Source organism: Thamnophis sirtalis, unplaced genomic scaffold (genome assembly GCF_051295495.1).
Source record: "Thamnophis sirtalis isolate CommonGarterSnake01/CBP01778 unplaced genomic scaffold, rThaSir2_p1.2 scaffold_5, whole genome shotgun sequence".
Classification (NCBI taxonomy): Eukaryota; Metazoa; Chordata; class Lepidosauria; order Squamata; family Natricidae; genus Thamnophis; species Thamnophis sirtalis.
Window position 1 is genome coordinate 90681367 of NW_028261385.1, and position 18068 is coordinate 90699434.

An 18068-nucleotide genomic window follows, 5' to 3' on the forward strand; every position below is an offset into this window, starting at 1 on the left:
AAATTCAAACGGAAGGTAAAGTGCCCCCATCTTGGAAGACAGCGTTTATATCTTTGATACCCAAAGAGGATCAAGATACTACCCAACCAAAAAATTACAGACCTATCTCATTACTTAATGTAGATTATAAAATTTTTACTAAAATACTAGCAAATAGGTTAATGGTGGTTATTCAGCAATTGATACATACTGACCAAACAGGTTTTATACAGGGGAGACAGATGAAGAGTAATGTTAGACTAATCATTAATGCATTAGAATATTTGGGAAAGAACAACCAAATCCCTGCTGCGTTCATATTTCTGGATGCTGAGAAGGCCTTCGATCGAGTTAATTGGCAATTTCTGTTGAAGATATTGCAAAAAATGCAGATAGGAGATAGCTTTCTACGGTCAATTAAAGCAATATACCAACAGCAAACAGCTCAAATCATAGTCAACGGAAGTTTAACAGACCCTTTTCAAATTGGAAAAGGTACAAGACAGGGCTGTCCTTTGTTCCCACTATTGTTCATTATAACTTTGGAAGTATTGTTAAATAAAATACGGGGCTTTGATGGTCTAAAAGGGATCAAGATTAGGCAGCAAGAATACAGAGTCCGCGCTTTTGCGGATGATTTGGTCATAATACTGGAACAACCGCAGGAATCTAGTATGGTTTTAATGAACATGATTAATCAATATGGTCAAGTGTCTGGTTTTACAATAAATTTAAGAAAAATCAAAATATTAGCTATAAATATGAATACTAAACAAAAGGAAGAACTAGGAGGGATGCTAGGATGCGAGGTAGTTAAAAAAGTCAAATATCTTGGGGTCAATATTTTAGCCTCAAACGGGAACTTATATAAGCATAATTATGAACCACTTTGGCGGAATATACAGATAGAGATGAGAAAATGGGAGAAATTGCACTTATCTTTGCTGGGTAGGATAGCGGCAGTGAAAATGAACATTTTACCAAAAATTTTATTTCTTTTTCAAATGTTACCTATACTTAAAAAAGATGCGAATCTTTTAGAATGGCAGAAGGGTATCAACAAATTTGTATGGGCCGGAAAGAAGCCGAGGGTAAAGATGAAAATAATGCAAGATATACGCGAGAGAGGAGGCTTGAAATTACCTAACCTAAAATTATATTATGATGCAGTGGTGCTATCCGCAATTAGTGATTGGACCCATTTAACCAATGATAGAATACTGAATATTGAGGGACATGATCTGGTATATGGTTGGCATGCTTACTTGTTATTCAACAAAAAATTGGATAAGAATTTTAAAAGTCATATCTTAAGAAATGCTTTACTGCGGGTCTGGAAAAATATCAATATAAATTAAATGATAAGCTACCTATGTGGGCAATTCCTAGACATGCAATTGAAAATATGAATATAACACAAAAACAGGATAGAACCACCTACAGACAGCTTCTCACTTTGGAAAGGGGGGTTCTACAACTAAAATCTTTAAAGGTATTGAAAGAGGAGAAGGTAGTTCAAACATGGTTCCAGTATGGCCAATTACAGGCCAGGTGGAAAATAGACCAAAAAACTGGTTTTATCCAAGTTGAGGATAATTTGTTTAAACAAATAAGAGATCAAAGCTTAATGCATATAAAGAGGATATATAATGTACTAATACAGATGGATTCAGAAACGGAATTGGTTAAAGATTGTATGATAAAGTGGGCTCAGAATATTGAAGAACCAATAATGTTGGACACGTGGGAAAGAATATGGGTAAGAAATGTGAAATTTACACAGGCACAAAACCTGAGAGAAAATTTTTATAAGATGTTTTATAGATGGCATTTAGATCCTAAAAAGCCGGCTTCTATGTATCCGAATGTACAGCCTAAATGTTGGAGATGTGGTTCTCTCGATGCTACATATTTTCATATATGGTGGACTTGTCAAAAGGTTAAGGCATTTTGGATAAAAATGTGGTGGATCATGCAAAATATCTTTAAAAGAAGGATAAAGTTTACTCCTCAGTTATTTTTACTAGGTATATGTACTGACTTTACAGCGGTAGAGACCAACTTGCTTCTGCACCTAATAATGGCAGCAAGACTGTTGGTGGCGCAATACTGGAAGAAGGAAGACTTGCCTACAACTCAAGAATGGACATTGAAAGTTACAAACCTAGCTGAGATGGCTAAAATATTGGCATATCTTAAAGACCACTCAAATGAGAGATATAAACGAGACTGGAAAAAATGGATTGACTATACACAAAACAAATACGGGACTAAGAAATTCCAGATAGCCTATGCTTAAGAGTACGAATAATTTAAACTGTTCAAAGTTTTTGCAACAGGAAGAAGCTGAGTTCAACGCTGAGATGTTATTGACTTTCTTTTTTTTATTTCCTTTGTCTTAATATATTTTAGACTGTGTTTGTTAAAAATCTACACCATGTACGGGCTCTGGGAAGTCGGGGGGGGGGGAAGGGAGTTGGGGTCTTAGGGGGGAGGGGGGATATATAGTATATGTTAGATTTTAAAGTAACGTGAGTGCACTTGTATACTGTTGCTCTTCAATTCCAGTGTTAAAATAGGACAAGCTGAATATATTAATAGACAGTAGAAATACACCGAAGGGAGGAGTAGAGGGATAGAAGAAAGAGGGGTAGAGAGGGTGGGAGAGAGAATTGGAGGGAGGGTGAGAGGGAAGGGAGAGAGTGGATTGGGAGAGGGGGAGGGGAAGTAGGGTAGAGGGGAATGATGGAGGGAAGAGGGAAAGTTGGAGGGGGGTGAAAGAAAGGGTGTATGGAGGGTCGAAGAGGTACATTGGGTTTCTATTTTTGGGGGTATTATTGACGAGAGGAATGGCTGTGTTTATTGTTTAATGTTATATGGCCCCGGTTCTGCACAGTATATATGTGACTGTATGAAAATGAAAATGGAAAATAAAAACACATTTACAATTAAGGGCAAAAAAAAAAACAAGAAAGAAAAAAAAAGAAAAAGAAAGAAAGCTTCTGAAAGAATCTGCTTCAAGTTTTCCTGATTGTTTTCACGCAAACCTCTTACTCTTAGTGCAAGTTCCATTTATCTATACTGTAATATAATAATTTCTTTTTCAGCATTTTCGACTTTTTGTTGCGCCACATCCATTTTCGATACCAAATTAATATTGGCATCATTAAGATCTTCTAATCCGTCTTCAATTCCCGAAACATATTCTGTTAATGAATTAACAACCCCCAACATATCATCCCTGATCTTCTGAACCCTGGTCTCAAGTTTATCAGACAGTTCTTTATGAGCAATGGATATCTCTTCCTTAAATTTTGTTTCCATCATAACTGCATGATTTTTAAATTCTTCAGCCAATTCCTTCTGAAAAAATTCTTTAGTTAATGGCTCCCCTGTGGAGGGAGGAAGCAATGACTGCAGTTTTGTGCCAGGGGCGGGCGAACTGCCAGTACTTTTTGGAGTGGGGGGGGGAACCTTTTGAGTAGGGTTTTGCTTAGAAGCCATTCCAAGTTTTAATCTTATTCAGCCAATTAATAAGACTCTGGTGGCTGATTGTGCAGCTGTTACTATTTAATTTAGTATTAAGTCACTCCTTTTCTTTGAAGTTTTAAACTCCGTAGAAATTCAAAGCACGAACAGTGTTACGAAGCTGCTCGGCGCCATTTTGAATGTCTCTTTAACAAGTAAGATATCAGAAGGAATTCTTGTAAAAATGAAGCTAAGGATTAATACAAACAATTAAAAGTTCACGTGTACAGGGTCCGCTCGTCTTAGATTCAGTAAATCAAATTTTGTTCTGAGGAAGGGAGGGTTTGCTTTGCACTGCAAATCGCAGCAGGAATTCCTGGCACGGAGACAATTCTGTCCTCGGCTGGCCTTCCCCCCCTCCCAGAAACGATCTGCGAGAATTGGTTGGCGTGTTGCCCGGCACAATCAGCTCACCTTATCTTCTTGGCCCGAAGAAAAGGTAAACAAGCTGTCAGATGGCTGATGGATTGCTCATCTGACAGATAAACATGACCAGGATTCCGGAGCTGTAACGACCAGCTCCCACCAGCAAGCCCCTCACAGCGGAAGTCCAGAAGAAGCGGCCTTTTTGAGGGGGCAGAGGAGGCAGAGGAGGGTGCTCCTTCCGCAAAAATTAAAGCCAGGCCCAGTGTTCTCGCCATTGGGGGGTGCTTAGCGTACTTCTCCGACCTCTGGGACCTCACCTCCTCTGGCAGGTGGGTGCAGAAGACCATCAGGCATGGGCTTTCACTCGAATTTCTTTGCAGTCCCCCGAGCTTCTTCCGGATATGTCCGGTTTTTAAGAACCCGACCCAGAGGTTGCTGATGCAGGAAGCCATCCAACACATGTTGGAGATCAGGGCGATCTAGCCGGTGCCTCCAGAGCAACAAGGTCAGGGGCCCTACTCCATTCTGTTTGTCATCCCCAAGGCCTCTGGGGGCTGGAGAACGATCCTTGACCTGAAATGCCTGAACCGTTCCATTTGTTATAGGAGGTTGAAGATGCACTCCCTGCACTCTATCTTGGAGGGGGTTAGACAGAGAGACTTTTTCACTTCCATAGACCTCACTGAGGCCCACCTGCACATTCCCATTGCCCAGGATCACCGCAGGTATCTCAGGTTTTGCTACATGGGACACCACTATCAATACCGGGCCCTCCCCTTCGGGCTGTCTTCGGCCCCGAGGGTATTCACGAAGGTAATGGCAGCGCTGGCAGCGCACCTGAGACAGGTCCCGGTGCACATCCAATGTTACCTGGATGACCTGCTTCTGCAGGCATCTTCCTTTAGGGGCGCCCTGCGAGACCTAGATGTCACCATGACAGTCCTGAGGGACCACAGGTTTATGGTAAACCTAGCCAGGAGTCACCTCCACCCCTTTACTAGTCTGATTCACCTAGGAGCCAGAATAGACACCCAGGTGGGCATGGTCTTCCTGTCGCCTGACAGACAGATAGCGCTTAGGCAGCCAGCCTCCTCGATAGCCAGGAAGCGCAAGGTGTCCTTAGCCACTCTGTCTAAACTACTGGGCACCATGGTCTCCGCCATTAGCATCATTCCATGGGCTCGCCTCAACACCAGAGATCTCCAATGGTTCCTCTTGCCGTTCCAACGAAGGCGCATGAGCTGTTCACAGACCAAGGTAGAGGTCTCCCGCTCCCTGACTTGGTGGACGTCCCCAGCAATCAGGAAGGGCGAAACCGTCTGGACACCAGACCGCTTGACGGTAACAATGGACGCCAGTCTGAGTGGGTGGAGTGCCCATCTGCTGGCTCAGATGGCGCAAGGACAGTGGACTCAGGCGGAAGGGACTCACAACATAAACTGGTTGGAGCTCAGGGTGGTCCGCCTGGCCCTATTACGGTTCCAGAACTCGGTCAGGGGCCAGCACATATTAGACCTCACAGACAATATCACCACCAAGGCCCACATAAACAGGCAGGGTGGACCAGATCAAGAGCCCTCGTGAAGGAGGCCAAACGTCTGGGTCAGTGGGCCGAAAGGAACCTCCGGTCTTTGACGGCAGAACACATAGTGGGGGTGGACAACACTAGGGCCGACTGGCTCAGCCGGGCCAAGATGGACAACTCAGAGTGGAGGCTGCAGCCTGCGATCTTCAAGGAGGTGGCCGAGCGCTTCGGGCGCCCGGAGGTCGATCTGTTTGCCACTCCCCTCAACACCCAGCTCCCGAGGTTCTTCTCCACATATGGGGGGCGGAAGGGACGGATGCTCTGCAGAGCTCATGGCTCAGGGGTCTTTTGTATGCCTTTCCTCCCTTGCCCCTGATTCCCAGGGTCATACAGAAGATCCTTCAGGAGGGGGCGGAAGTGGTTCTGTTGGCTCCTCATTGGCCCCGGAGACCTTGGTTTGTGGATCTCCAGTCTCTGTCAGTGGAGAGGCCCTGGAGAATCCCCCAGGAGAGGATATCCCTCAGCCAGGGGTCGCTAGAGCACCTGGATCCTCAATGGCTCCAGTTGACCGCTTGGCGATTGAGCGGAGCATCCTGAGGAAAGACCTCTTCTCCCCCAGGGTGATAAGAACTATCCAGGCTGTCCGCAGACCCTCCACGGAGCGCATCTATGGCTCCACGTGGCGGACCTTTGACTCTTGGTGCAACTCCTGGGGGTACAATCCCATCCAGGCTACGGTGCCACAGGTTCTGGACTTCCTCCAGGCGGCCCTGGATAGAGGGTTAGCTCCTAACACAATTAGAAGGCAGGTTTCAGCCATTTCATCAGTTCTCCTGTGTGGCAGAAACCAGAGTCTGACGCACCACCCCATGGTCAGACAGTTCCTTAAGGGGACCTCCAATCTCAGACCACCTATGGTTCACAGGTACCCTTCCTGAGACTTACACAGGGTATTGGACACGCTAACAGGCGCTCCGTTTGAGCCATTACGAACAGTTTCCCTTAAGTTCCTGGTGGCCATCACCTCCGCCAGGCGGATATCCGAACTGCAAGTGCTGTCCACCAGGGAGGATCTCTGCGTCCTCCACCAAGACAGGGAGGTGTTACGGCTGGATCCGTCCTTCGCTATAGTGCCCTGGGCTCGCCTACACAGCAGACGCCTGCAATGGTTTTTCCTTCTGCACTGATCACCGTGTAGGTACCTCCAGATGTGATCAGGTCCCTAGGGTGGTGGTTGTCCTCAGCCATCTCCATGGGATCCCTATTCAAGGACCCGGAGTAACTGGTGCTGACAACATATGCCAGTCTTTTCGACTGGGGGGCTCACTTGCACTCAGAAGGCTCAGGGCCAGTGGTTACAGTCGGACCTGAGCTACAACATAAATTGGCTAGAGCTTCGAGCAATCCACCTGGCCCTCATCCAATTCCAGGATCACATCAACAGACATATACTGGTCCTCACGGACAACACGGCTGCAATAGCCCACATCAACCATGGTGGATATAGCATCCAGCCCTACACTGGTTTGTGTCCGGCCCTAGATTAGTGAGGAGAGGCAGGGTCAATTAACAAGTCTGTCTACAGTGTCGCCTTCGTCAAAGGCTGGGAGGAGCTACCAGAGGAGGCGTGTAATCACAGATTGTAGACTCAGTCTGATTGGATGCCCTATGGAATTAGCCCATTCCTGAATGCTATCTCCACCACCAGGAAAACTGGTGTTTCGGGTAAGACCAACGCCCATTTTGTGGCAGAATCAATCCAGTGACACCTTTAATTTGATATAAGGATTCTTTATGGCAGGGATCCCCAACTCCCGCTATTACAAATGGCCTCATTTGTAATAGTCCTTTATGCACCATCTTGTTCTGTTTATTATATAATGATGTGTGTTGTATATTGCAGAGGGAATTTTATAAGTAATGTTTAGACTACATTAATTAAAATGTAAACACCATCATTATAATCTTTTATATTAGTATAGTTTTTGAACTTTTCTTTACCAATATTTTACATTATACAGGAAATGTATAATTAAAAAAATGATTTTATTTCTTATTTGTGAGAAAGGCTTATTCCTTGAAATATTTTTTTCAAAAAATATTCTGGTATTTTGAATAAAGAATAACAGGAATAAAATCACTAAAATTTATATACAGGTGTTCTCATACCCACATTGATGCTGATGTAGCTATCTCTGTAGAAATAGAACTGCTGAACAATGAATTTCTGCACTCTACAATTGCATCTAATTCTATTTCATGGTGGATTCTCCCCTTTCCCAACCTCTTCTAACTGTAATCTCATTTAAAACCAGTATGTACAGTTCTTTCTCTAACAGAGGAACAGTCTCAGCCAAATCACTTTGAGATTGTGATTTAATCCCTATATTTTAGGTCTTTGTTCAATTACAACTTAAATCTACAAGCATGTCACAGGTACTACTGTGTTAATACGAAACATGACCAGCTGTTACTCTCTTTTTTCATGTTTGCAACAAACCATTTTGGTTTCATTTGTTTCCAAATAACTTTCCGCAAGAGGTTTTTGCCTTTAAAGAGTGCTTTAACATGCTCTCCACCATCCTTATAGAGGAAAAATGTAAGAAAATTCTTATGGGGCTAAAAAAAAGGGAACACATTGATTTATTTTGTCAATGTTACAGAAATATTTTGCTTCATAATCCCTTTAATAGCAATGGTGTACCTTTTTAAGGGACAAAGATTGCTTTCTCTGAAGTATTTATTTTGCAGCAGAAATACACTGTTTTCTCTTAATTGTTGCAAAATTTTGTGTCACAGTACACAATATAAAATTTGGCAAGGGCTAATGAACTAATATCAGAGTCCATGTGTCTATCCTCTGCATTTTGCTGTTTTATGTAGGTTGGTCAGTGAGCTCATTAAAGAATATCTCTCCCTCACGAAGATACTACATGCACTGGGACATTCAGTTTTTTAATAGCCTTATAAAATACTGTTGTCATGATACTGACCACCAGAAAGAGCCAGCGCAATGCAGCCAATAGATTTATTCTGGAAGATATATTTCAGTATTATTCACCTTGTAAGTATGGTATTGGCAGAATAGTAGACAGCAAAAATTAGTATATTGCCTCAGACTCATTATGCTGCAAAATGTATGTGCACGTGAGAAGAGAAAAAAAATCTACTAATACAAATCACATTTGATTTTACCCTTTCTGGGCTATGAATAAAACATGATGAATGCTCTCAAAGAAAACAAAAATATATGATTTACAGAAGCACTGCACTATCCTTTACAAAGCCCTTATCTGCTTGAAAGCAAGATTTCCATTTGCTTTGCTTTGATGTGGAACCATTCTCAGAAGTCACCATTTCACCATTTCTATTCTGTTGGCTTATGATTATTATTGAATAACTGAAGTTATCACATTCTCCATAGTGAGGGGGGAGGAGTATCCAGAATGGGTTGACCTTGTCCTCTCATGATTGGATGAGTCAGATAAGCTCTTTGGGCAACGCCCCCTGGCCAGCAGATATTCCCCATATTTGACTCATCCACTCACTGGAAAGGTTGCATCACTCTGGACCTCCAGTAATTTACAAAGGATTAAGGAAAATAAACTTGGACCCGGTGAATCCTGCCTCCCTACATCGCATACAGCCTCCTCCTGCAAGGACTGGACTGCCACAAGCCCCCTGGCCACTGAGTGAGACGGAGTCACTCAGTGAGGACCTTTGCCGGGCAAGCAGGAGGAGAGGGCACATGCTTCCTAGAGGCAAGCCCTTGCCGCAGAGGCTTCTCAAGAGCAGGAGCACTCCTCCGCTCCCCTCAGGGGTTGAGCCATGAACCGCGGGCTGTTAAAACACCCTGGAAAGCCTTCACTGGCAGCTATCACCAGTAAACAAGGTGAGAGCTGGAGAGACTCAGAAAGAGCTGCGGGAGGCAGGGGGAGGCGAGAGAGACAGCCTCCAGCGGCAGCAGCAGCCACATGGCAGCCTGCAAAGGCACAAGCCATTTCCATGTGCTCCAGCAAAGAGCAGCCTTTTGAATTTGGAGCCGGGGGCCACCTTGAAACCACATGGTCCAAGATGGCAGCTCCCAGCAGCTCAGAGGTGGCCGGCAGGAGCCCAGCTCTCAGCCTTCCAGCAACACCACCACTGGAGGCTATGAGGAGCCCTTAAAAAGGTGAGAAACCATCGAAGAAGCATTAGCCAAGGGCAGGGGAGGCAGCAAAGGGCCAAAAGGAGGCTTATCAAGGAGGTTAAAGAGGCAGGCGGTGGATCAATCACCCCCTCCAAGCCTACCTCCTAGATGAATCACAGAGGCAGCTGCCACAAGGCTTGCAGCAGGAAGACCCCCCCCCCCCAACCTGAGAACTTCTGCCCCCAGGGGAGGATCCCCTTCGGCTTGTCCTCCGGTGTTACAGCAACCTTGCCTCAAGATGTATGCAAGCCCGTTTCTGTCCCTTTTCTGACTGCCAAGCAACAGGAGAATTCCAGAGGCTTCCCCCTTAAGAACACTCTCCTTTAAGTAGGAGAAGGGCGGGGGGGGGGGGGTGAGAAGGCTCTCAGAAGGAGACTGGCCAGCAGCTCTTAGTAGCACAAGCTGTGTTTTTTGTTGCTAATTCTTGAGGGCGGGGTATTTGCCCCGCAGAGCCATTTGGGAAGAAGGGGGAGGAGAGGCCCCATGTGTCCCAAGATGGCAGCCCCCTGCAGCCTGGAAAAACACAAGCAGAGGGGGGAGGAGTAATCAGCCCGGCTGCTAAAGGCTGCAGCTCTCAATGGAGGGACAGAAGAGCCTCCAATCAGGTTAGAGATTACCCCTGAAGGCCTTCCAAAGGTGGGGGCGACTAGGCAAAGAGCAAAATACAATACAATAAAATACTATGCAATATAATAGCAGAGTGGGAAGGGACCTTGCAGGTATTCTAGCCCAACCCCCTGCCTAGGCAGGAAATCCTATACCATTTCAGACAAATGGCTATCCAACATCTTCTTAAGAACGTCCACTGTTGGGGCATTCACAACATCTGGAGGCAGGTAGTTCCACTGATTAATTGTTCTAACTGTCATTTTCATTTCATTTTCATTTTTGCTTTATTTGTATGCCGCCCTTTTCCCTGAAAGGGACTCAGGGCGGCTCACAACTCAAGGGAGGGGAAAAACAGACAAGTTACAAAACATAAAAACCATACACAATTAAAAAGCACAACAATCATACCATTCGAAGTGGGGCTGCAAGTCTTTAGCCCCAGGCCTGTTGGAACAGCCAGGTTTTAAGGGCTATGCGGAAGGCCTGGAGGGTGGTGAGGGTCCGAATCTCCATGGGGAGTTCGTTCCAGAGGGTCGGAGCAGCCACAGAGAAGGCCCTCCTCCGGGTAGTCGCCAGTCGATACTGGCCGGCTGATGGAATTCGGTCAGGAAATTTCTCCTCAGTTTTAAGTTGCTTCTCTCCTTGATTAGTTTCCACCCATTGCTTCTTGTTCTGCATTCAAGTGCCTTGGAGGATAGTTGGGCTGCTTCTTCTCTGTGGCAACCCCAGAGATATTGGAACACTGCTATCACGTCTCCCCTAGTCCTTCCTTTCAGTAAACTAGACCTACCCAGTTCCTGCAACCGTTCTTCATAGGCTTTAGCCTCCAGTCCCCTAATCATCTTTGTTGCTCTTCCCTGCATTCTCCCTAGAGTCTCCACATCCTTTCTACATCATGGTGACCAAACTGAATGCAGAATTCCAAGTGTGGCCTTACCAAGGCCTTATAAAGTGGGATTAACACTTCACGGGAGCTTGATTCTATTCCTCTGTTTATGCAGCCACAAAATGTCTTGGTCTTTCTGGCAGCTGTTGCACACTGCTGGCTCATATTAAAGGGTTGTCCACTAGGACTCCAAGATCCCCTTCACAGTTACTACTGTGGAGCAAGGTATTCTGTACCTGTGCACTTCATTTTTGTTGCCTAAAGGTAGAACCTTACTTCATTGAATCTCATTTTCTTAGACAGTGCACAATGTTCAAGGTATCAAGATCCTTCTGTATCTTTAGCCTGTATTCTGGAGTGTTGGCTATTCCTGCCAGCTTGGGGTCATCTGCAAATCTGATGAGTCCCCCCCCAACGATCAGCATTTATCAAACAGAGAGCTAACAGTCATTCTGGTTCCTTCTTATGACCGCTTGAGATAACAGCAGTACTTAAAGAAACAGTACTACTATCATGGCATATATATTGCTAACCCAACTGTTAGCTTACAGACCTAACACCCTCGTTCAAATCACTGATGAAGATGTTGAAGAGTACTGAGCCCAACACAGAGCCTTGGGGTACTCCACTGCATTCTTCCCTCCATGAAGAGGCAGTTCCATCGAGGAGTACATGTGTGTGCGGTTGGTCAACCAGTTACAAAGCCATCTGGGGTGTCTATGTCTAACCCACATTCTTCTACTTTATCTAGCAGTAGGTTATGGTCTACCTTATCAGGACTTGCTGAAATCCAAGTTAACTATATCGATGGCATTCCTATAGTCCACTAGTGTTGTCACTGTATCTAAGAAGGCAATGTGGCTAGTCTGGCATGATCCGCTTTGACAAACCCATGTTGGCTTTGGGCCCTTGATCTGTTTTTCTCCCTTTCTGAAGAGGGGAACCACATAAGCAATCCTATAGGAGTTCTCCGGTGCTCCAGAATCTCTGATAGAGATAGTTCAGTTGTTTGGAGATCTCGTCTGCCAGTTCCTTCAGATGCCTGGGGTGTAACCCATCTGGTCCTGGGAATTGGTCTTTGGCTAAGGTAGACAGGTGCTCACTTACCATTTCTTCCCTATCTCATCTTGGGTTCCTAATCTGATTTTTGGGGTGCTGTTCTTGATAGGTTGGACTGTTTTATCCCTTTGGGTAAAGAAAGATGCAGAACATGAGTTAAATGGTTTTGCCTTACCCCTGCTGCTTGTCACCTTCTGGCCACTTTCTCCCAGCAAGGAACCAATCGTTTCCTTAATCGTTCTTGTTTTTAACATGTGGGAAGACCCCCCCTGTTGTATTTTATTTTATTATTGTTGTTGTTATTATTATTATCATTATTATTATTATTTTACCTTTGCAGCAGGCCTTTCTTTATTGTGAGCCTTAGCTTCCCTTCACTTTACACGCACTCTAGTGGCTGACCATTGAACTCCGTCTGTGTTTACATTCAGAATATCTCTGCCCTAATCCTAGCCATAGAATCATAGCACCCTTATGGCCGGCGGGAAAAGGGTCAGACAGGCTGGTCCCCATGCCAGAACCCACCACAAACTCAGAATGGGATGTCCGACTATGAGAAATCGCAGAAGCACCTCAGATAGCTTATGATCTTAGACGCATTCGCTGAGGGCAGAACATATAGCAGGGGTGGAGAACATCAGAGCCAACTGGCTCAGCCGGACCGAGGTAGACAATTTGGAGTGGAAGCTGCAGCCAGCAATCTTCGAGGAGCTGGTGGAGTACTTCGGACGCCCGGAGGTTGACTTATTCACCACGCCTCTCAACGCTCAGCTCCCAAGGTTCTTCAGTACCAGACATTGGGGGGGGGGCAGAAGGGGTGGATGCTCTGCAAAGCCCCTGGCCCAGGGGTCGTCGGTATGCCTTTCCGCCCTTACCCCTGATCCCCAGGGTCATATGAAAAATTCTTCGGGAGGGGGCAGAAGGAGTTCTGTTGGCGCCTCACTGGCCCCGGAGGCCGTGGTTTGCAGATCTCCAGTCGCTTTCAGTGGAGAGGCCCTGGAGAATCCCCCAGGAGAGGATATCCCTCAACCAGGGTTCGCTGGAGCACCCAGACCCTCAATGGCTCCAGCTGACTGCTTGGCTCTTGAGTGGAGCATCCTGGGGAAAGACCTCTTCCCCCCCCAGGGTGATGCAGACTATCCAGACTGCCCACACACCCTCCACAGAGCATATCTATGGCTCCATGTGGTGGGCCTTTGCCTCATGGTGGCCTTTCATTGCAAGGCCAAATTTGTTTTGTTTTTTTGAAGTTTCACTTGTATTTTGACATTAAAATTACATAGGAATAGTGACATTGATCTGCTTCCTAGGTTTATTCTAAGTTTTTCTAATATATGGAAAAAACTGAGAATGTAAATACGATGCATTTTGTTTTTCAAAGTTTTTTTATCTATATTAGTAAACTTTTGGAAGAATTTGTGGTGGGAGTCACTTGTTATTATCCCCATAAGCTTGATTGTGAATATAGAAGGAATGGCAGAATCTGGAGGCAAAGTTAAAAGAGTAATCAGCCTAGAATCCTTGAATACAAGCCTCACCCCACTTTTGGAGTATTGTTGATACTTATCTAACGCTAAGCAGGTGCTGAGTCTTACTGGAGAAGTTTCCTGGCATACTTTAGCAATAAATCAACTTAATTGAATCTTCATATGTGGACCTGGTTTTCAAGCCTCACAGTGGCCATTCTGTGAATCCATTGTGGAGATTTTGTGGTCTCAGTCATTGAATCCCACCTAAATTGATAAGGTTTATGGCATTAAATTTTACTCCAGGATTCACTAGTCAAGATATACATTATATTCCTATAGCTCCAAGCCGCAACAAGTGCTACTCGAGGTAAATCCCAGAAATGATTCTATGTATTATTGCCTTGTGTGGGAATGTTTAATTTAGAAAAAAGGTGGATCTAGTTAACTTTTCCCTACATGCTTAATAAGAGCTCTATTTTTTAGAGATCTGATTATCTTTTTTTGTCAATCAGATGTCATGCATTAGAAACAGAAACAAATTAGAGCTTAAACATGTTTGCAAATACATGCTTTGCAAAGAGGATACTTCATTCAATTTAAGGGAGGCAGAGGAAAATCCCTTCAGCACATCCACTATCTGTTTCACCTTTTTAGTTGCTAGGTAACAATGTCTCCTCCCCTCTAGAAGTCAGAGAATCTAATACAGGTGATTGACCACTTTTACGATGAACACAGCACAAGAGTAATTATCAGTTGGCATTTCTGGAACCTGTCTCATAAGTGACACTTGCTTTTTAAGTGATAGCTTACCTACTAATTCATCAAATTACTTTCTACAAAATCAAATGAATTTTAAAAAGTAGTTGAGATTCCCCTCTCCAGGATCACTGGCAATTTAAGTTATAAGCCCTCTGGTCAAGTGAAGTGATGTAAAGAAGTCTCAAAGGAACTTGGCTGACTAATTTAGCTAATATTGGTTGGGTTCATAGCATACACCAAGCTAAAATGTGAGTAGTTGATTTATGAGTCAGTGGCTGGTCATAACTTGTAACTTCGTCATATACATTTAGTTTGAAATTTACTTGGTAAATTGTACACTTGGTGGGTTACATAAATTGGACTATATACATTAAACTTACTGTTGAAATTTCAATATTGGTCAGTAGCATTATACAAAGTTTTATAAAGGTCCCTTGGGAAGAAGTCATGAAGCTTATAGGTTTAACTCCTATAGCTCCCTAGTTTAAGAGCACATATAAAAAGGAAGATTCATTTGGCTAGGGAAAAAAACCCATTTCAAACTAAAACTATTACACGATAGTAGAGAGAAAGGAGGCTTCGGGCTCCCAGATTGGGAGCTTTACTATCAGGCAGCTGCTCTCACATGGATAAAAGATTGGATAAACCTAAAGAATAAAAGAATTTTAACAATAGAAGGACATGACTTACAATTAGGCTGGCATGCTTTCATATGGGATGGGAAAAACAAAATTCACAGTTACTTCTAAAGACACCAAATTAGAAATGCTCTGTTATAAATATGACAAAAAATTAAAAGAAATCACTATAATAAAGTACCAATTTGGTTATCAACTATGGGAGCATTAATCTAGGCAAATGTATTAGACATAAACAAAAGAGTAAAAGACATGAAGACCTATTAGACAACCAGGAGAAATTAAAAATGAAACAAGAACTTAAAAAACAGAGAATAGACATTGATTGGTAGCCATATGTGTAGATTCAGACCAAGTACAAGAAGGATTTAGAACTATATGGATTTTATAAAGAACCACAAGAATTAGATAAAATTCTACAAGGGACAGAAGAAAAACTGATAAGAAAAAATATTCAATTATTTATTGCAATTTAAAATGGAAGAAGAAATAGTGATGGAAACCATGATAACTTGGGCAAAAAGTTTTGGCTACAACATAGAATTAGAGAAATGGGAAAAGCTCTGGGGAAAAAATTACAAATTGACAATGTCAACAGCATACAAAGAAAACATACAAAATGTTCTACAGATGGCATCTACCACCAATGAGGTTAGCGAAAATGTTTTCAAACAGATCACCAGACTGCTGGAAATGCAGTCAGGCCCAAGGAACGTATTATCATATGTAGTGAACATGCACAGCAGCAAAAAAATATTGGATAAGAATTAAAAAATGGCTTGGGGATATAATCAAACAACCAATAGAATTAAAACCGGAACTATTTTATTAGGGATAATTATGAGAAAAAAATAAATTTTAATATTACATGTCATAACTGAAGCTAGAATTATCTACACACAAAATTGGAAAAATAAAACTATACCATCAGAGGAAAATGTGATAAGAAAAGTGTTAGAGTGTGCTGACATGGATAGACTTACAAAAGAAATAAAAGATAAAGGAAACTCTGAATATTACTTGATATGGAATATATGGTATGAATGGTTAGAGGATAGATGTAAAGATTAGGAGAGCATCACAGGAAGAAAGATTAAGAAGTTAGAAAATAATTACAAAGCCGTATAAATAGACATGATACAAAATGTAAGATGTATATAAATTAGTACACTAGTGGATTAATATGTATAAAAGAAGTATATGCATGGATATAAAGGGAAAAAATTTAGGTATAACGGATGTGTACCGATGCGGAAGTGTTGCAAAAGTGACAATTGTGTAACAAAACTGGAAAAAAACTGTTCAATAAAAATTATTTGGAAAAAAAAGGAAGGTGTATAACTCATGGCATCTACAGACTTCTCTGCCAAAGATAGCTGTAAAAGCTAAATGCCCTCATTGTAGTAATCAAAGTGCAAGGCCTACAAACATACTTAGTCAATCTATGTGTCTGCCCATCTTGCCAAATGGACACTATTAAAATAAAGAAAATATCATCTCATAATCACTCATACAACCATGAAATAGGTCCCTGCAAAGTCTGGGGGCGCAGCCTTATGAGAGACAGGCAGGAATCTCCAGAGAGAGAATGTGCCATAATGTCAGTGCTACCTATCCGTTTATTTAATTGTTCCTCTATTTAATTATTAAATTTTTATCCCACCTGTATTAATTTATAAATAACTCAAGGCTGAGTAGCTACCAAATGCTCCTTCTTCCTCCTCCTCTTCTTTTTCTCCACAACAGCAGCCCTGTGAAGTGGGTTGGGCTGAGAGAAAGTGACTGATCCAAAGTCACCCAGCCAGCTTTCATATCTAAGGTGGGATTAAACCTCACAGTCTCCTGATTTCTAGGCCAGCACCTTTACTACAAGGTTTCCTGTAAACATTCCTTAACCAATGGAAACAAAACCATGCCCATCCTGCCTAATCAGATTGGATAGACGGAAACAACTATAGTCCTTCAAGGAACTTAAAGATGACAGCTGATACCTTGAATTATACCTGAAAGCACACTGGCAATCAGTGAAGGTCATGGAATAGTAGTGTTACATATGCCATATAACTGGCACTATTTAATATCTGTGCTGCTACATTTTGTATCACTTGAAACTTACAAATGCTCTTCAGGGGCAATGGGAGGTCTCAGAGACATGAGTGACAGTGAGCAGAGCCTCTCTTATTTAATATATGATTTCATAGGGGTGGGGGTGTTACCCATGTCTTCGATCCAACAAGGGTGAAATTGGGTCTGTAGTGCCCCTTAGTGGCCAGTAGTGAGTGCAACCACTGTAATACAAACTTATGTGCCAGTAACTCCTCAGGGAGAGATCTTCTAGAGATGCTTCTAAATTGTAGTCTAGACAAAATGGCTCCTATGGTTATCTAAGACTGAAAGAATAGAAAATAAGGCCCATCATTTATAACACTCATTCATAGAAATAGCTCCTTTAGGTTCCATTTGTGTTTCTATTTTAAATCCTCACAGCTCTTGGAAGCAAAAGCAGACAGTTGGTAGAATGTTCACAGTTCTCAGCTTGCTACATGATTTGCTGGCAGAAAAGCAAGTGTTAATCACATGAAACAAGATAATAACTTTGGAATGGAGGCAATTGCCTTTCTTCTGTATGAATGGATATCATGTGCTGAGAGTTTGTGTTGCAAAACAGCTGTAACATTCTTGAATCAATTGAAGGATTGAACCCAGTGATGGGTTCCAGATCCCATTGCAACCAGTACGGTGCAAAGGGGCCGGGCGTCCAACACATGAACATGCGCAGCACATGCGTACAGTGTGCGCATGCATACTTACTGCCTGTGACGCTCCAGCTGCTCGGAGCATTGCACAGGCACCGTACGCTCCATGTGCATGCGTGAAAGCCCCAGACAGCTCAAATACAGGTAAGGAGTGAGGGTGGGCCCTCTGGAGCACCGTACCAGAACGATACCTGGTGCTCCCAATAGGCACCAGTGCATCCGTACTGGGGCGTAACGGTTGTATCCCACCACTGCAACCAACCCTCACACTCTATTTGTCTTGTTTTCTAGAAGCTTATTTATGT

At 43.3% G+C, this 18068-nt stretch overlaps 1 protein-coding gene across 2 annotated transcripts in view; it reads left to right on the plus strand.

The window, feature by feature from the left end:
- PLPPR1 (phospholipid phosphatase related 1) overlaps positions 1 to 18068 on the plus strand; it is a 218419-nt gene that overhangs the window by 41599 nt on the left and 158752 nt on the right. The window lies entirely within an intron of this gene.